Raw genomic sequence first — 20,221 nt, 5'->3', positions numbered from 1 at the left:
GATATTCCGTGTTCCGTACATGTTACATGCATGATGGATTCGACATACATGCATTCCTGAGTTGTGACCATGTGGATTACTGATTTTTCATCCTCTATAAAAGGAATAATTTCATATAGACTCGTGTACACATTTTCACAAGCTTTCCCTAACACAAGTTTCGAATTCGTTCATTTTTCACAGAAGAATACTTCTGGAGTGTATTCAACCTAATAGATATATAATTTACATGAATTCCATCAACATGGCATTCCGGGTTCCGTACATGATACATGCATGACGGATTCGAGAAACATGCGTTTCTGAGTTGGGAGCATGTGGATTAGTGAACTTTCATCCACCAAAGAAGGCATATATTACACTTTGAAATATTTACTCTGACTTCATAAGTTTTTTGTATCACCAGGTTCTAAAATCGGACATTTGGCAGTAGAAAACATTCGTTGAGCGAATTCTCTCCAATACACATGTAATTTACATTGTTTACATAACCATGGCATTCCGTATTCCGAACATGTTTCATGCATCACGGAATCCTCAAACATGCATTTCTGAGCTGTGAACATGCGCATGACAGATGTTTCAACCACCAAACAAGTTACTTATGCACTTTGAAATAGTTCCTTGGACTTCGTTGCTTCTCCTATCACCAGTTTCAAGAATCACACTTTGATCCCAGGAAAACCCTCTTGGAGCGAATTCTACCCTAGAGATATGTAATTTGAATAGATTCCTTCAACATGATATTCCGTGTTCCGTACATGTTACATGCATGATGGATTCGACATACATGCATTCCTGAGTTGTGAGCAAATGGATTACTGATTTTTCATCCTCTATAAAAGGAATAATTTCATATAGACTCGTGTACACATTTTCACAAGCTTTCCCTAACACAAGTTTCGAATTCGTTCATTTTTCACAGAAGAATACTTCTGGAGTGTATTCAACCTAATAGATATATAATTTACATGAATTCCATCAACATGGCATTCCGGGTTCCGTACATGATACATGCATGATGGATTCGAGAAACATGCGTTTCTGAGTTGTGAGCATGTGGATTAGTGAACTTTCATCCACCAAAGAAGGCATATATTACACTTTGAAATATTTACTCTGACTTCATAAGTTTTTTGTATCACCAGGTTCTAATATCGGACATTTGCACTAGAAAACACTCTTTGAGCGAATTCTCACCAATACACATGTACTTTACATTGTTTACATAACCATGGCATTCCGTATTCCGAACATGTTTCATGCATCACGGATTCCTCAAACATGCATTTCTGAGCTGTGAACATGCGCATGACAGATGTTTCAACCACCAAACAAGTTACTTATGCACTTTGAAATAGTTCCTTGGACTTCGTTGCTTCTCCTATCACCAGTTTCAAGAATCATACTTTGATCACAGGAAAACCCTCTTGGAGCCAATTCTACCCTAGAGATATGTAATTTGAATAGATTCCTTCAACATGATATTCCGTGTTCCGTACATGTTACATGCATGACGGATTCGACATACATGCATTCCTGAGTTGTGACCATGTGGATTACTGATTTTTCATCCTCTATAAAAGGAATAATTTCATATAGACTCGTGTACACATTTTCACAAGCTTTCCCTAACACAAGTTTCGAATTCGTTCATTTTTCACAGAAGAATACTTCTGGAGTGTATTCAACCTAATAGATATATAACTTACATGAATTCCATCAACATGGCATTCCGGATTCCGTACATGATACATGCATGACGGATTCAAGAAACATGCGTTTCTGAGTTGTGAGCATGTGGATTAGTGAACTTTCATCCACCAAAGAAGGCATATATTACACTTTGAAATATTTACTCTGACTTCATAAGTTTTTTGTATCACCAGGTTCTAAAATCGGACATTTGGCAGTAGAAAACACTCGTTGAGCGAATTCTCACCAATACACATGTAATTTACATTGTTTACATAACCATGGCATTCCGTATTCCGAACATGTTTCATGCATCACGGATTCCTCAAACATGCATTTCTGAGCTGTGAACATGCGCATGACAGATGTTTCAACCACCAAACAAGTTACTTATGCACTTTGAAATAGTTCCTTGGACTTCGTTGCTTCTCCTATCACCAGTTTCAAGAATCACACTTTGATCACAGGAAAACCCTCTTGGAGCGAATTCTACCCTAGAGATATGTAATTTGAATAGATTCCTTCAACATTATATTTCGTGTTCCGTACATGTTACATGCATGACGGATTCGACAAACATGCATTCCTGAGTTGTGACCATGTGGATTACTGATTTTTCATCCTCTATAAAAGGAATAATTTCATATAGACTCGTGTACACATTTTCACAAGCTTTCCCTAACACAAGTTTCGAATTCGTTCATTTTTCACAGAAGAATACTTCTGGAGTGTATTCAACCTAATAGATATTTAATTTACATGAATTCCATCAACATGGCATTCCAGGTTCCGTACATGTTACATGCATGACGGATTCGAGAAACATGCGTTTCTGAGTTGTGAGCATGTGGATTAGTGAACTTTCATCCACCAAAGAAAGCATATATTACACTTTGAAATATTTACTCTGACTTCATAATTTTTGTGTATCACCAGGTTCTAAAATCGGACATTTGGCAGTAGAAAACACTCTTGGAGCGAATTCTCACCAATACACATGTAATTTACATTGTTTACATAACCATGGCATTCCGTATTCCGAACATGTTTCATGCATCACGGATTCCTCAAACATGCATTTCTGAGCTGTGAACATGCGCATGACAGATGTTTCAACCACCAAACAAGTTACTTATGCACTTTGAAATAGTTCCTTGGACTTCGTTGCTTCTCCTATCACCAGTTTCAAGAATCACACTTTGATCCCAGGAAAACCCTCTTGGAGCGAATTCTACCCTAGAGATATGTAATTTGAATAGATTCCTTCAACATGATATTCCGTGTTCCGTACATGTTACATGCATGACGGATTCGACAAACATGCATTCCTGAGTTGTGACCATGTGGATTACTGATTTTTCATCCTCTATAAAAGGAATAATTTCATATAGACTCGTGTACACATTTTCACAAGCTTTCCCTAACACAAGTTTCGAATTCGTTCATTTTTCACAGAAGAATACTTCTGGAGTGTATTCAACCTAATAGATATATAATTTACATGAATTCCATCAACATGGCATTCCGGGTTCCGTACATGATACATGCATGACGGATTCGAGAAACATGCGTTTCTGAGTTGTGAGCATGTGGATTAGTGAACTTTCATCCACCAAAGAAGGCATATATTACACTTTGAAATATTTACTCTGACTTCATAATTTTAGTGTTTCACCAGGTCCTAAAATCGCACATTTGCAGTAGAAAACACTCTTTGAGCGAATTCTCACCAATACACATGTAATTTACATTGTTTACATAACCATGGCATTCCATATTCCAAACATGTTTCATGCATCACGGATTCCTCAAACATGCATTTCTGAGCTGTGAACATGCGCATGACAGATGTTTCAACCACCAAACAAGTTACTTATGCACTTTGAAATAGTTCCTTGGACTTCGTTGCTTCTCCTATCACCAGTTTCAAGAATCACACTTTGATCCCAGAAAAACCCTCTTGGAGCGAATTCTACCCTAGAGATATGTAATTTGAATAGATACCTTCAACATGATATTCCGTGTTCCGTACATGTTACATGCATGACGGATTCGACATACATGCATTCCTGAGTTGTGACCATGTGGATTACTGATTTTTCATCCTCTATAAAAGGAATAATTTCCTATAGACGCGTATACACATTTTCACAAGCTTTCCCTAACAGAAGTTTCAAATTCGTTCATTTTTCACAGAAGAATACTTCTGGAGTGTATTCAACCTAATAGATATATAATTTACATGAATTCCATCAACATGGCATTCCGGGTTCCGTACATGATACATGCATGACGGATTCGAGAAACATGCGTTTCTGAGTTGTGAGCATGTGGTTTAGTGAACTTTCATCCACCAAAGAAGGCATATATTACACTTTGAAATATTTACTCTGACTTCATAAGTTTTTTGTATCACCAGGTTCTAAAATCGGACATTTGGCAGTGGAAAACACTCTTTGAGCGAATTCTCACCAATACACATGTAATTTACATTGTTTACATAACCATGGCATTCCGTATTCCGAACATGTTTCATGCATCACGGATTCCTCAAACATGCATTTCTGAGATGTGAACATGCGCGTGACAGATGTTTCAAGCACCAAACAAGTTTCTTATTCACTTTGAAATAGTTCCTTGGACTTCGTTGCTTCTCCTATCACCAGTTTCAAGAATCACACTTTGATCCCAGAAAAACCCTCTTGGAGCGAATTCTACCCTAGAGATATGTAATTTGAATAGATTCCTTCAACATGATATTCCGTGTTCCGTACATGTTACATGCATGACGGATTCGACAAACATGCATTCCTGAGTTGTGAGCATGTGGATTTCTGATTTTTCATCCTGTATAAAAGGAATAATTTCATATAGACTCGTGTACACATTTTCACAAGCTTTCCCTAACACAAGTTTCGAATTCGTTCATTTTTCACAGAAGAATACTTCTGGAGTGTATTCAAACTAATAGATATTTAATTTACATGAATTCCATCAACATGGCATTCCGGGTTCCGTACATGTTACATGCATGACGGATTCGAGAAACATGCGTTTCTGAGTTGTGAGCATGTGGATTAGTGAACTTTCATCCACCAAAGAAGGCATATATTACACTTTGAAATATTTACTCTGACTTCATAATTTTTGTGTATCACCAGGTTCTAAAATCGGACATTTGGCAGTAGAAAACACTCGTTGAGCGAATTCTCACCAATACACATGTAATTTACATTGTTTATATAACCATGGCATTCCGTATTCCGAACATGTTTCATGCATCACGGATTCCTCAAACATGCATTTCTGAGCTGTGAACATGCGCATGACAGATGTTTCAACCACCAAACAAGTTACTTATGCACTTTGAAATAGTTCCTTGGACTTCGTTGCTTCTCCTATCACCAGTTTCAAGAATCACACTTTGATCACAGGAAAACCCTCTTGGAGCGAATTCTACCCTAGAGATATGTAATTTGAATAGATTCCTTCAACATGATATTCCGTGTTCCGTACATGTTACATGCATGACGGATTCGACAAACATGCATTCCTGAGTTGTGACCATGTGGATTACTGATTTTTCATCCTCTATAAAAGGAATAATTTCATATAGACTCGTGTACACATTTTCACAAGCTTTCCCTAACACAAGTTTCGAATTCGTTCATTTTTCACAGAAGAATACTTCTGGAGTGTATTCAACCTAATAGATATATAATTTACATGAATTCCATCAACATGGCATTCCGGGTTCCGTACATGATACATGCATGACGGATTCGAGAAACATGCGTTTCTGAGTTGTGAGCATGTGGATTAGTGAACTTTCATCCACCAAAGAAGGCATATATTACACTTTGAAATATTTACTCTGACTTCATAATTTTAGTGTTTCACCAGGTCCTAAAATCGCACATTTGCAGTAGAAAACACTCTTTGAGCGAATTCTCACCAATACACATGTAATTTACATTGTTTACATAACCATGGCATTCCATATTCCAAACATGTTTCATGCATCACGGATTCCTCAAACATGCATTTCTGAGCTGTGAACATGCGCATGACAGATGTTTCAACCACCAAACAAGTTACTTATGCACTTTGAAATAGTTCCTTGGACTTCGTTGCTTCTCCTATCACCAGTTTCAAGAATCACACTTTGATCCCAGAAAAACCCTCTTGGAGCGAATTCTACCCTAGAGATATGTAATTTGAATAGATACCTTCAACATGATATTCCGTGTTCCGTACATGTTACATGCATGACGGATTCGACATACATGCATTCCTGAGTTGTGAGCATGTGGATTACTGATTTTTCATCCTCTATAAAAGGAATAATTTCCTATAGACGCGTATACACATTTTCACAAGCTTTCCCTAACACAAGTTTCAAATTCGTTCATTTTTCACAGAAGAATACTTCTGGAGTGTATTCAACCTAATAGATATATAATTTACATGAATTCCATCAACATGGCATTCCGGGTTCCGTACATGATACATGCATGACGGATTCGAGAAACATGCGTTTCTGAGTTGTGAGCATGTGGTTTAGTGAACTTTCATCCACCAAAGAAGGCATATATTACACTTTGAAATATTTACTCTGACTTCATAAGTTTTTTGTATCACCAGGTTCTAAAATCGGACATTTGGCAGTGGAAAACACTCTTTGAGCGAATTCTCACCAATACACATGTAATTTACATTGTTTACATCACCATGGCATTCCGTATTCCGAACATGTTTCATGCATCACGGATTCCTCAAACATGCATTTCTGAGCTGTGAACATGCGCGTGACAGATGTTTCAACCACCAAACAAGTTACTTATTCACTTTGAAATAGTTCCTTGGACTTCGTTGCTTCTCCTATCACCAGTTTCAAGAATCACACTTTGATCCCAGAAAAACCCTCTTGGAGCGAATTCTACCCTAGAGATATGTAATTTGAATAGATTCCTTCAACATGATATTCCGTGTTCCGTACATGTTACATGCATGACGGATTCGACAAACATGCATTCCTGAGTTGTGAGCATGTGGATTTCTGATTTTTCATCCTCTATAAAAGGAATAATTTCATATAGACTCGTGTACACATTTTCACAAGCTTTCCCTAACACAAGTTTCGAATTCGTTCATTTTTCACAGAAGAATACTTCTGGAGTGTATTCAAACTAATAGATATTTAATTTACATGAATTCCATCAACATGGCATTCCGCGTTCCGTACATGTTACATGCATGACGGATTCGAGAAACATGCGTTTCTGAGTTGTGAGCATGTGGATTAGTGAACTTTCATCCACCAAAGAAGGCATATATTACACTTTGAAATATTTACTCTGACTTCATAATTTTTGTGTATCACCAGGTTCTAAAATCGGACATTTGGCAGTAGAAAACACTCGTTGAGCGAATTCTCACCAATACACATGTAATTTACATTGTTTACATAACCATGGCATTCCGTATTTCGAACATGTTTCATGCATCACGGATTCCTCAAACATGCATTTCTGAGCTGTGAACATGCGCATGACAGATGTTTCAACCACCAAACAAGTTACTTATGCACTTTGAAATAGTTCCTTGGACTTTGTTGCTTCTCCTATCACCAGTTTCAAGAATCACACTTTGATCACAGGAAAACCCTCTTGGAGCGAATTCTACCCTAGAGATATGTAATTTGAATAGATTCCTTCAACATGATATTCCGTGTTCCGTACATGTTACATGCATGACGGATTCGACAAACATGCATTCCTGAGTTGTGACCATGTGGATTATTGATTTTTCATCCTCTATAAAAGGAATAATTTCATATAGACTCGTGTACACATTTTCACAAGCTTTCCCTAACACAAGTTTCGAATTCGTTCATTTTTCACAGAAGAATACTTCTGGAGTGTATTCAACCTAATAGATATTTAATTTACATGAATTCCATCAACATGGCATTCCGGGTTCCGTACATGTTACATGCATGACGGATTCGAGAAACATGAGTTTCTGAGTTGTGAGCATGTGGATTAGTGAACTTTCATCCACCAAAGAAAGCATATATTACACTTTGAAATATTTACTCTGACTTCATAATTTTTGTGTATCACCAGGTTCTAAAATCGGACATTTGGCAGTAGAAAACACTCGTTGAGCGAATTCTCACCAATACACATGTAATTTACATTGTTTACATAACCATGGCATTCCGTATTCCGAACATGTTTCATGCATCACGGATTCCTCAAACATGCATTTCTGAGCTGTGAACATGCGCATGACAGATGTTTCAACCACCAAACAAGTTACTTATGCACTTTGAAATAGTTCCTTGGACTTCGTTGCTTCTCCTATCACCAGTTTCAAGAATCACACTTTGATCCCAGGAAAACCCTCTTGGAGCGAATTCTACCCTAGAGATATGTAATTTGAATAGATTCCTTCAACATGATATTCCGTGTTCCGTACATGTTACATGCATGACGGATTCGACAAACATGCATTCCTGAGTTGTGACCATGTGGATTACTGATTTTTCATCCTCTATAAAAGGAATAATTTCATATAGACTCGTGTACACATTTTCACAAGCTTTCCCTAACACAAGTTTCGAATTCGTTCATTTTTCACAGAAGAATACTTCTGGAGTGTATTCAACCTAATAGATATATAATTTACATGAATTCCATCAACATGGCATTCCGGGTTCCGTACATGATACATGCATGACGGATTCGAGAAACATGCGTTTCTGAGTTGTGGGCATGTGGATTAGTGAACTTTCATCCACCAAAGAAGGCATATATTACACTTTGAAATATTTACTCTGACTTCATAATTTTTGTGTTTCACCAGGTCCTAAAATCGCACATTTGCAGTAGAAAACACTCTTTGAGCGAATTCTCACCAATACACATGTAATTTACATTGTTTACATAACCATGGCATTCCATATTCCAAACATGTTTCATGCATCACGGATTCCTCAAACATGCATTTCTGAGCTGTGAACATGCGCATGACAGATGTTTCAACCACCAAACAAGTTACTTATGCACTTTGAAATAGTTCCTTGGACTTCGTTGCTTCTCCTATCACCAGTTTCAAGAATCACACTTTGATCCCAGAAAAACCCTCTTGGAGCGAATTCTACCCTAGAGATATGTAATTTGAATAGATACCTTCAACATGATATTCCGTGTTCCGTACATGATACATGCATGACGGATTCGACATACATGCATTCCTGAGTTGTGACCATGTGGATTACTGATTTTTCATCCTCTATAAAAGGAATAATTTCCTATAGACGCGTATACACATTTTCACAAGCTTTCCCTAACACAAGTTTCGAATTCGTTCATTTTTCACAGAAGAATACTTCTGGAGTGTATTCAACCTAATAGATATATAATTTACATGAATTCCATCAACATGGCATTCCGGGTTCCGTACATGATACATGCATGACGGATTCGAGAAACATGCGTTTCTGAGTTGTGAGCATGTGGTTTAGTGAACTTTCATCCACCAAAGAAGTCATATATTACACTTTGAAATATTTACTCTGACTTCATAAGTTTTTTGTATCACCAGGTTCTAAAATCGGACATTTGGCAGTGGAAAACACTCTTTGAGCGAATTCTCACCAATACACATGTAATTTACATTGTTTACATAACCATGGCATTCCGTATTCCGAACATGTTTCATGCATCACGGATTCCTCAAACATGCATTTCTGAGCTGTGAACATGCGCGTGACAGATGTTTCAACCACCAAACAAGTTACTTATTCACTTTGAAATAGTTCCTTGGACTTCGTTGCTTCTCCTATCACCAGTTTCAAGAATCACACTTTGATCCCAGAAAAACCCTCTTGGAGCGAATTCTACCCTAGAGATATGTAATTTGAATAGATTCCTTCAACATGATATTCCGTGTTCCGTACATGTTACATGCATGACGGATTCGACAAACATGCATTCCTGAGTTGTGAGCATGTGGATTTCTGATTTTTCATCCTCTATAAAAGGAATAATTTCATATAGACTCGTGTACACATTTTCACAAGCTTTCCCTAACACAAGTTTCGAATTCGTTCATTTTTCACAGAAGAATACTTCTGGAGTGTATTCAAACTAATAGATATTTAATTTACATGAATTCCATCAACATGGCATTCCGGGTTCCGTACATGTTACATGCATGACGGATTCGAGAAACATGCGTTTCTGAGTTGTGAGCATGTGGATTAGTGAACTTTCATCCACCAAAGAAGGCATATATTACACTTTGAAATATTTACTCTGACTTCATAATTTTTGTGTATCACCAGGTTCTAAAATCGGACATTTGGCAGTAGAAAACACTCGTTGAGCGAATTCTCACCAATACACATGTAATTTACATTGTTTACATAACCACGGCATTCCGTATTTCGAACATGTTTCATGCATCACGGATTCCTCAAACATGCATTTCTGAGCTGTGAACATGCGCATGACAGATGTTTCAACCACCAAACAAGTTACTTATGCACTTTGAAATAGTTCCTTGGACTTCGTTGCTTCTCCTATCACCAGTTTCAAGAATCACACTTTGATCACAGGAAAACCCTCTTGGAGCGAATTCTACCCTAGAGATATGTAATTTGAATAGATTCCTTCAACATGATATTCCGTGTTCCGTACATGTTACATGCATGACGGATTCGACAAACATGCATTCCTGAGTTGTGACCATGTGGATTACTGATTTTTCATCCTCTATAAAAGGAATAATTTCATATAGACTCGTGTACACATTTTCACAAGCTTTCCCTAACACAAGTTTCGAATTCGTTCATTTTTCACAGAAGAATACTTCTGGAGTGTATTCAACCTAATAGATATATAATTTACATGAATTCCATCAACATGGCATTCCGGGTTCCGTACATGATACATGCATGACGGATTCGAGAAACATGCGTTTCTGAGTTGTGAGCATGTGGTTTAGTGAACTTTCATCCACCAAAGAAGGCATATATTACACTTTGAAATATTTACTCTGACTTCATAAGTTTTTTGTATCACCAGGTTCTAAAATCGGACATTTGGCAGTGGAAAACACTCTTTGAGCGAATTCTCACCAATACACATGTAATTTACATTGTTTACATAACCATGGCATTCCGTATTCCGAACATGTTTCATGCATCACGGATTCCTCAAACATGCATTTCTGAGCTGTGAACATGCGCGTGACAGATGTTTCAACCACCAAACAAGTTACTTATTCACTTTGAAATAGTTCCTTGGACTTCGTTGCTTCTCCTATCACCAGTTTCAAGAATCACACTTTGATCCCAGAAAAACCCTCTTGGAGCGAATTCTACCCTAGAGATATGCAATTTGAATAGATTCCTTCAACATGATATTCCGTGTTCCGTACATGTTACATGCATGACGGATTCGACAAACATGCATTCCTGAGTTGTGAGCATGTGGATTTCTGATTTTTCATCCTCTATAAAAGGAATAATTTCATATAGACTCGTGTACACATTTTCACAAGCTTTCCCTAACACAAGTTTCGAATTCGTTCATTTTTCACAGAAGAATACTTCTGGAGTGTATTCAAACTAATAGATATTTAATTTACATGAATTCCATCAACATGGCATTCCGGGTTCCGTACATGTTACATGCATGACGGATTCGAGAAACATGCGTTTCTGAGTTGTGAGCATGTGGATTAGTGAACTTTCATCCACCAAAGAAGGCATATATTACACTTTGAAATATTTACTCTGACTTCATAATTTTTGTGTATCACCAGGTTCTAAAATCGGACATTTGGCAGTAGAAAACACTCGTTGAGCGAATTCTCACCAATACACATGTAATTTACATTGTTTACATAACCATGGCATTCCGTATTTCGAACATGTTTCATGCATCACGGATTCCTCAAACATGCATTTCTGAGCTGTGAACATGCGCATGACAGATGTTTCAACCACCAAACAAGTTACTTATGCACTTTGAAATAGTTCCTTGGACTTCGTTGCTTCTCCTGTCACCAGTTTCAAGAATCACACTTTGATCACAGGAAAACCCTCTTGGAGCGAATTCTACCCTAGAGATATGTAATTTGAATAGATTCCTTCAACATGATATTCCGTGTTCCGTACATGTTACATGCATGACGGATTCGACAAACATGCATTCCTGAGTTGTGACCATGTGGATTACTGATTTTTCATCCTCTATAAAAGGAATAATTTCATATAGACTCGTGTACACATTTTCACAAGCTTTCCCTAACACAAGTTTCGAATTCGTTCATTTTTCACAGAAGAATACTTCTGGAGTGTATTCAACCTAATAGATATTTAATTTACATGAATTCCATCAACATGGCATTCCGGGTTCCGTACATGTTACATGCATGACGGATTCGAGAAACATGCGTTTCTGAGTTGTGAGCATGTGGATTAGTGAACTTTCATCCACCAAAGAAGGCATATATTACACTTTGAAATATTTACTCTCACTTCATAAGTTTTTTGTATCACCAGGTTCTAAAATCGGACATTTGGCAGTAGAAAACACTCTTTGAGCGTATTCTCACCAATACACATGTAATTTACATTGTTTACATAACCATGGCATTCCGTATTCCGAACATGATTCATGCATCACGGATTCCTCAAACATGCATTTCTGAGCTGTGAACATGCGCATGACAGATGTTTCAACCACCAAACAAGTTACTTATGCACTTTGAAATAGTTCCTTGGACTTCGTTGCTTCTCCTATCACCAGTTTCAAGAATCACACTTTGATCCCAGAAAAACCCTCTTGGAGTGAATTCTACCCTAGAGATATGTAATTTGAATAGATTCCTTCAACATGATATTCCGTGTTCCGTACATGTTACATGCATGACGGATTCGACATACATGCATTCCTGAATTGTGACCATGTGGATTACTGATTTTTCATCCTCTATAAAAGGAAAAATTTCATATAGACTCGTGTACACATTTTCACAAGCTTTCCCTAACACAAGTTTCGAATTCGTTCATTTTTCACAGAAGAATACTTCTGGAGTGTATTCAACCTAATAGATATATAATTTACATGAATTCCATCAACATGGCATTCCGGGTTCCGTACATGATACATGCATGACGGATTCGAGAAACATGCGTTTCTGAGTTGTGAGCATGTGGATTAGTGAACTTTCATCCACCAAAGAAGGCATATATTACACTTTGAAATATTTACTCTGACTTCATAAGTTTTTTGTATCACCAGGTTCTAAAATCGGACATTTGGCAGTAGAAAACATTCGTTGAGCGAATTCTCTCCAATACACATGTAATTTACATTGTTTACATAACCATGGCATTCCGTATTCCGAACATGTTTCATGCATCACGGATTCCTCAAACATGCATTTCTGAGCTGTGAACATGCGCATGACAGATGTTTCAACCACCAAACAAGTTACTTATGCACTTTGAAATAGTTCCTTGGACTTCGTTGCTTCTCCTATCACCAGTTTCAAGAATCACACTTTGATCCCAGGAAAACCCTCTTGGAGCGAATTCTACCCTAGAGATATGTAATTTGAATCGATTCCTTCAACATGATATTCCGTGTTCCGTACATGTTACATGCATGATGGATTCGACATACATGCATTCCTGAGTTGTGACCATGTGGATTACTGATTTTTCATCCTCTATAAAAGGAATAATTTCATATAGACTCGTGTACACATTTTCACAAGCTTTCCCTAACACAAGTTTCGAATTCGTTCATTTTTCACAGAAGAATACTTCTGGAGTGTATTCAACCTAATAGATATATAATTTACATGAATTCCATCAACATGGCATTCCGGGTTCCGTACATGATACATGCATGACGGATTCGAGAAACATGCGTTTCTGAGTTGGGAGCATGTGGATTAGTGAACTTTCATCCACCAAAGAAGGCATATATTACACTTTGAAATATTTACTCTGACTTCATAAGTTTTTTGTATCACCAGGTTCTAAAATCGGACATTTGGCAGTAGAAAACATTCGTTGAGCGAATTCTCTCCAATACACATGTAATTTACATTGTTTACATAACCATGGCATTCCGTATTCCGAACATGTTTCATGCATCACGGAATCCTCAAACATGCATTTCTGAGCTGTGAACATGCGCATGACAGATGTTTCAACCACCAAACAAGTTACTTATGCACTTTGAAATAGTTCCTTGGACTTCGTTGCTTCTCCTATCACCAGTTTCAAGAATCACACTTTGATCCCAGGAAAACCCTCTTGGAGCGAATTCTACCCTAGAGATATGTAATTTGAATAGATTCCTTCAACATGATATTCCGTGTTCCGTACATGTTACATGCATGATGGATTCGACATACATGCATTCCTGAGTTGTGAGCAAGTGGATTACTGATTTTTCATCCTCTATAAAAGGAATAATTTCATATAGACTCGTGTACACATTTTCACAAGCTTTCCCTAACACAAGTTTCGAATTCGTTCATTTTTCACAGAAGAATACTTCTGGAGTGTATTCAACCTAATAGATATATAATTTACATGAATTCCATCAACATGGCATTCCGGGTTCCGTACATGATACATGCATGATGGATTCGAGAAACATGCGTTTCTGAGTTGTGAGCATGTGGATTAGTGAACTTTCATCCACCAAAGAAGGCATATATTACACTTTGAAATATTTACTCTGACTTCATAAGTTTTTTGTATCACCAGGTTCTAATATCGGACATTTGCACTAGAAAACACTCTTTGAGCGAATTCTCACCAATACACATGTACTTTACATTGTTTACATAACCATGGCATTCCGTATTCCGAACATGTTTCATGCATCACGGATTCCTCAAACATGCATTTCTGAGCTGTGAACATGCGCATGACAGATGTTTCAACCACCAAACAAGTTACTTATGCACTTTGAAATAGTTCCTTGGACTTCGTTGCTTCTCCTATCACCAGTTTCAAGAATCATACTTTGATCACAGGAAAACCCTCTTGGAGCCAATTCTACCCTAGAGATATGTAATTTGAATAGATTCCTTCAACATGATATTCCGTGTTCCGTACATGTTACATGCATGACGGATTCGACATACATGCATTCCTGAGTTGTGACCATGTGGATTACTGATTTTTCATCCTCTATAAAAGGAATAATTTCATATAGACTCGTGTACACATTTTCACAAGCTTTCCCTAACACAAGTTTCGAATTCGTTCATTTTTCACAGAAGAATACTTCTGGAGTGTATTCAACCTAATAGATATATAACTTACATGAATTCCATCAACATGGCATTCCGGATTCCGTACATGATACATGCATGACGGATTCAAGAAACATGCGTTTCTGAGTTGTGAGCATGTGGATTAGTGAACTTTCATCCACCAAAGAAGGCATATATTACACTTTGAAATATTTACTCTGACTTCATAAGTTTTTTGTATCACCAGGTTCTAAAATCGGACATTTGGCAGTAGAAAACACTCGTTGAGCGAATTCTCACCAATACACATGTAATTTACATTGTTTACATAACCATGGCATTCCGTATTCCGAACATGTTTCATGCATCACGGATTCCTCAAACATGCATTTCTGAGCTGTGAACATGCGCATGACAGATGTTTCAACCACCAAACAAGTTACTTATGCACTTTGAAATAGTTCCTTGGACTTCGTTGCTTCTCCTATCACCAGTTTCAAGAATCACACTTTGATCCCAGGAAAACCCTCTTGGAGCGAATTCTACCCTAGAGATATGTAATTTGAATAGATTCCTTCAACATGATATTCCGTGTTCCGTACATGTTACATGCATGACGGATTCGACAAACATGCATTCCTGAGTTGTGACCATGTGGATTACTGATTTTTCATCCTCTATAAAAGGAATAATTTCATATAGACTCGTGTACACATTTTCACAAGCTTTCCCTAACACAAGTTTCGAATTCGTTCATTTTTCACAGAAGAATACTTCTGGAGTGTATTCAACCTAATAGATATATAATTTACATGAATTCCATCAACATGGCATTCCGGGTTCCGTACATGATACATGCATGACGGATTCGAGAAACATGCGTTTCTGAGTTGTGAGCATGTGGATTAGTGAACTTTCATCCACCAAAGAAGGCATATATTACACTTTGAAATATTTACTCTGACTTCATAATTTTAGTGTTTCACCAGGTCCTAAAATCGCACATTTGCAGTAGAAAACACTCTTTGAGCGAATTCTCACCAATACAGATGTAATTTACATTGTTTACATAACCATGGCATTCCATATTCCAAACATGTTTCATGCATCACGGATTCCTCAAACATGCATTTCTGAGCTGTGAACATGCGCATGACAGATGTTTCAACCACCAAACAAGTTACTTATGCACTTTGAAATAGTTCCTTGGACTTCGTTGCTTCTCCTATCACCAGTTTCAAGAATCACACTTTGATCCCAGAAAAACCCTCTTGGAGCGAATTCTACCCTAGAGATATGTAATTTGAATAGATACCTTCAACATGATATTCCGTGTTCCGTACATGTTACATGCATGACGGATTCGACATACATGCATTCCTGAGTTGTGACCATGTGGATTACTGATTTTTCATCCTCTATAAAAGGAATAATTTCCTATAGACGCGTATACACATTTTCACAAGCTTTCCCTAACACAAGTTTCAAATTCGTTCATTTTTCACAGAAGAATACTTCTGGAGTGTATTCAACCTAATAGATATATAATTTACATGAATTCCATCAACATGGCATTCCGGGTTCCGTACATGATACATGCATGACGGATTCGAGAAACATGCGTTTCTGAGTTGTGAGCATGTGGTTTAGTGAACTTTCATCCACCAAAGAAGGCATATATTACACTTTGAAATATTTACTCTGACTTCATAAGTTTTTTGTATCACCAGGTTCTAAAATCGGACATTTGGCAGTGGAAAACACTCTTTGAGCGAATTCTCACCAATACACATGTAATTTACATTGTTTACATAACCATGGCATTCCGTATTCCGAACATGTTTCATGCATCACGGATTCCTCAAACATGCATTTCTGAGCTGTGAACATGCGCGTGACAGATGTTTCAACCACCAAACAAGTTACTTATTCACTTTGAAATAGTTCCTTGGACTTCGTTGCTTCTCCTATCACCAGTTTCAAGAATCACACTTTGATCCCAGAAAAACCCTCTTGGAGCGAATTCTACCCTAGAGATATGTAATTTGAATAGATTCCTTCAACATGATATTCCGTGTTCCGTACATGTTACATGCATGACGGATTCGACAAACATGCATTCCTGAGTTGTGAGCATGTGGATTTCTGATTTTTCATCCTCTATAAAAGGAATAATTTCATATAGACTCGTGTACACATTTTCACAAGCTTTCCCTAACACAAGTTTCGAATTCGTTCATTTTTCACAGAAGAATACTTCTGGAGTGTATTCAAACTAATAGATATTTAATTTACATGAATTCCATCAACATGGCATTCCGGGTTCCGTACATGTTACATGCATGACGGATTCGAGAAACATGCGTTTCTGAGTTGTGAGCATGTGGATTAGTGAACTTTCATCCACCAAAGAAGGCATATATTACACTTTGAAATATTTACTCTGACTTCATAATTTTTGTGTATCACCAGGTTCTAAAATCGGACATTTGGCAGTAGAAAACACTCGTTGAGCGAATTCTCACCAATACACATGTAATTTACATTGTTTACATAACCATGGCATTCCGTATTCCGAACATGTTTCATGCATCACGGATTCCTCAAACATGCATTTCTGAGCTGTGAACATGCGCATGACAGATGTTTCAACCACCAAACAAGTTACTTATGCACTTTGAAATAGTTCCTTGGACTTCGTTGCTTCTCCTATCACCAGTTTCAAGAATCACACTTTGATCACAGGAAAACCCTCTTGGAGCAAATTCTACCCTAGAGATATGTAATTTGAATAGATTCCTTCAACATGATATTTCGTGTTCCGTACATGTTACATGCATGACGGATTCGACAAACATGCATTCCTGAGTTGTGACCATGTGGATTACTGATTTTTCATCCTCTATAAAAGGAATAATTTCATATAGACTCGTGTACACATTTTCACAAGCTTTCCCTAACACAAGATTCGAATTCGTTCATTTTTCACAGAAGAATACTTCTGGAGTGTATTCAACCTAATAGATATTTAATTTACATGAATTCCATCAACATGGCATTCCAGGTTCCGTACATGTTACATGCATGACGGATTCGAGAAACATGCGTTTCTGAGTTGTGAGCATGTGGATTAGTGAACTTTCATCCACCAAAGAAAGCATATATTACACTTTGAAATATTTACTCTGACTTCATAATTTTTGTGTATCACCAGGTTCTAAAATCGGACATTTGGCAGTAGAAAACACTCGTTGAGCGAATTCTCACCAATACACATGTAATTTACATTGTTTACATAACCATGGCATTCCGTATTCCGAACATGTTTCATGCATCACGGATTCCTCAAACATGCATTTCTGAGCTGTGAACATGCGCATGACAGATGTTTCAACCACCAAACAAGTTACTTATGCACTTTGAAATAGTTCCTTGGACTTCGTTGCTTCTCCTATCACCAGTTTCAAGAATCACACTTTGATCCCAGGAAAACCCTCTTGGAGCGAATTCTACCCTAGAGATATGTAATTTGAATCGATTCCTTCAACATGATATTCCGTGTTCCGTACATGTTACATGCATGATGGATTCGACATACATGCATTCCTGAGTTGTGAGCAAGTGGATTACTGATTTTTCATCCTCTATAAAAGGAATAATTTCATATAGACTCGTGTACACATTTTCACAAGCTTTCCCTAACACAAGTTTCGAATTCGTTCATTTTTCACAGAAGAATACTTCTGGAGTGTATTCAACCTAATAGATATATAATTTACATGAATTCCATCAACATGGCATTCCGGGTTCCGTACATGATACATGCATAATGGATTCGAGAAACATGCGTTTCTGAGTTGTGAGCATGTGGATTAGTGAACTTTCATCCACCAAAGAAGGCATATATTACACTTTGAAATATTTACTCTGACTTCATAAGTTTTTTGTATCACCAGGTTCTAAAATCGGACATTTGGCAGTGGAAAACTCTCTTTGAGCGAATTCTCACCAATACACATGTAATTTACATTGTTTACATAACCATGGCATTCCGTATTCCGAACATGTTTCATGCATCACGGATTCCTCAAACATGCATTTCTGAGCTGTGAACATGCGCGTGACAGATGTTTCAACCACCAAACAAGTTACTTATTCACTTTGAAATAGTTCCTTGGACTTCGTTGCTTCTCCTATCACCAGTTTCAAGAATCACACTTTGATCCCAGAAAAACCCTCTTGGAGCGAATTCTACCCTAGAGATATGTAATTTGAATAGATTCCTTCAACATGATATTCCGTGTTCCGTACATGTTACATGCATGACGGATTCGACAAACATGCATTCCTGAGTTGTGAGCATGTGGATTTCTGATTTTTCATCCTCTATAAAAGGAATAATTTCATATAGACTCGTGTACACATTTTCACAAGCTTTCCCTAACACAAGTTTCGAATTCGTTCATTTTTCACAGAAGAATACTTCTGGAGTGTATTCAAACTAATAGATATTTAATTTACATGAATTCCATCAACGTGGCATTCCGGGTTCCGTACATGTTACATGCATGACGGATTCGAGAAACATGCGTTTCTGAGTTGTGAGCATGTGGATTAGTGAACTTTCATCCACCAAAGAAGGCATATATTACACTTTGAAATATTTACTCTGACTTCATAATTTTTGTGTATCACCAGGTTCTAAAATCGGACATTTGGCAGTAGAAAACACTCGTTGAGCGAATTCTCACCAATACACATGTAATTTACATTGTTTACATAACCATGGCATTCCGTATTTCGAACATGTTTCATGCATCACGGATTCCTCAAACATGCATTTCTGAGCTGTGAACATGCGCATGACAGATGTTTCAACCACCAAACAAGTTACTTATGCACTTTGAAATAGTTCCTTGGACTTCGTTGCTTCTCCTATCACCAGTTTCAAGAATCACACTTTGATCACAGGAAAACCCTCTTGGAGCGAATTCTACCCTAGAGATATGTAATTGGAATAGATTCCTTCAACATGATATTCCGTGTTCCGTACATGTTACATGCATGACTGATTCGACAAACATGCATTCCTGAGTTGTGACCATGTGGATTACTGATTTTTCATCCTCTATAAAAGGAATAATTTCATATAGACTCGTGTACACATTTTCACAAGCTTTCCCTAACACAAGTTTCGAATTCGTTCATTTTTCACAGAAGAATACTT

This window comes from Vicugna pacos, unplaced genomic scaffold, assembly GCF_048564905.1.
Source record: "Vicugna pacos unplaced genomic scaffold, VicPac4 scaffold_20, whole genome shotgun sequence".
In the NCBI taxonomy this organism is placed as follows: domain Eukaryota; kingdom Metazoa; phylum Chordata; class Mammalia; order Artiodactyla; family Camelidae; genus Vicugna; species Vicugna pacos.
The sequence above is the reverse complement of the archived record's forward strand: the minus strand, read 5'-3'. Positions refer to the sequence as shown.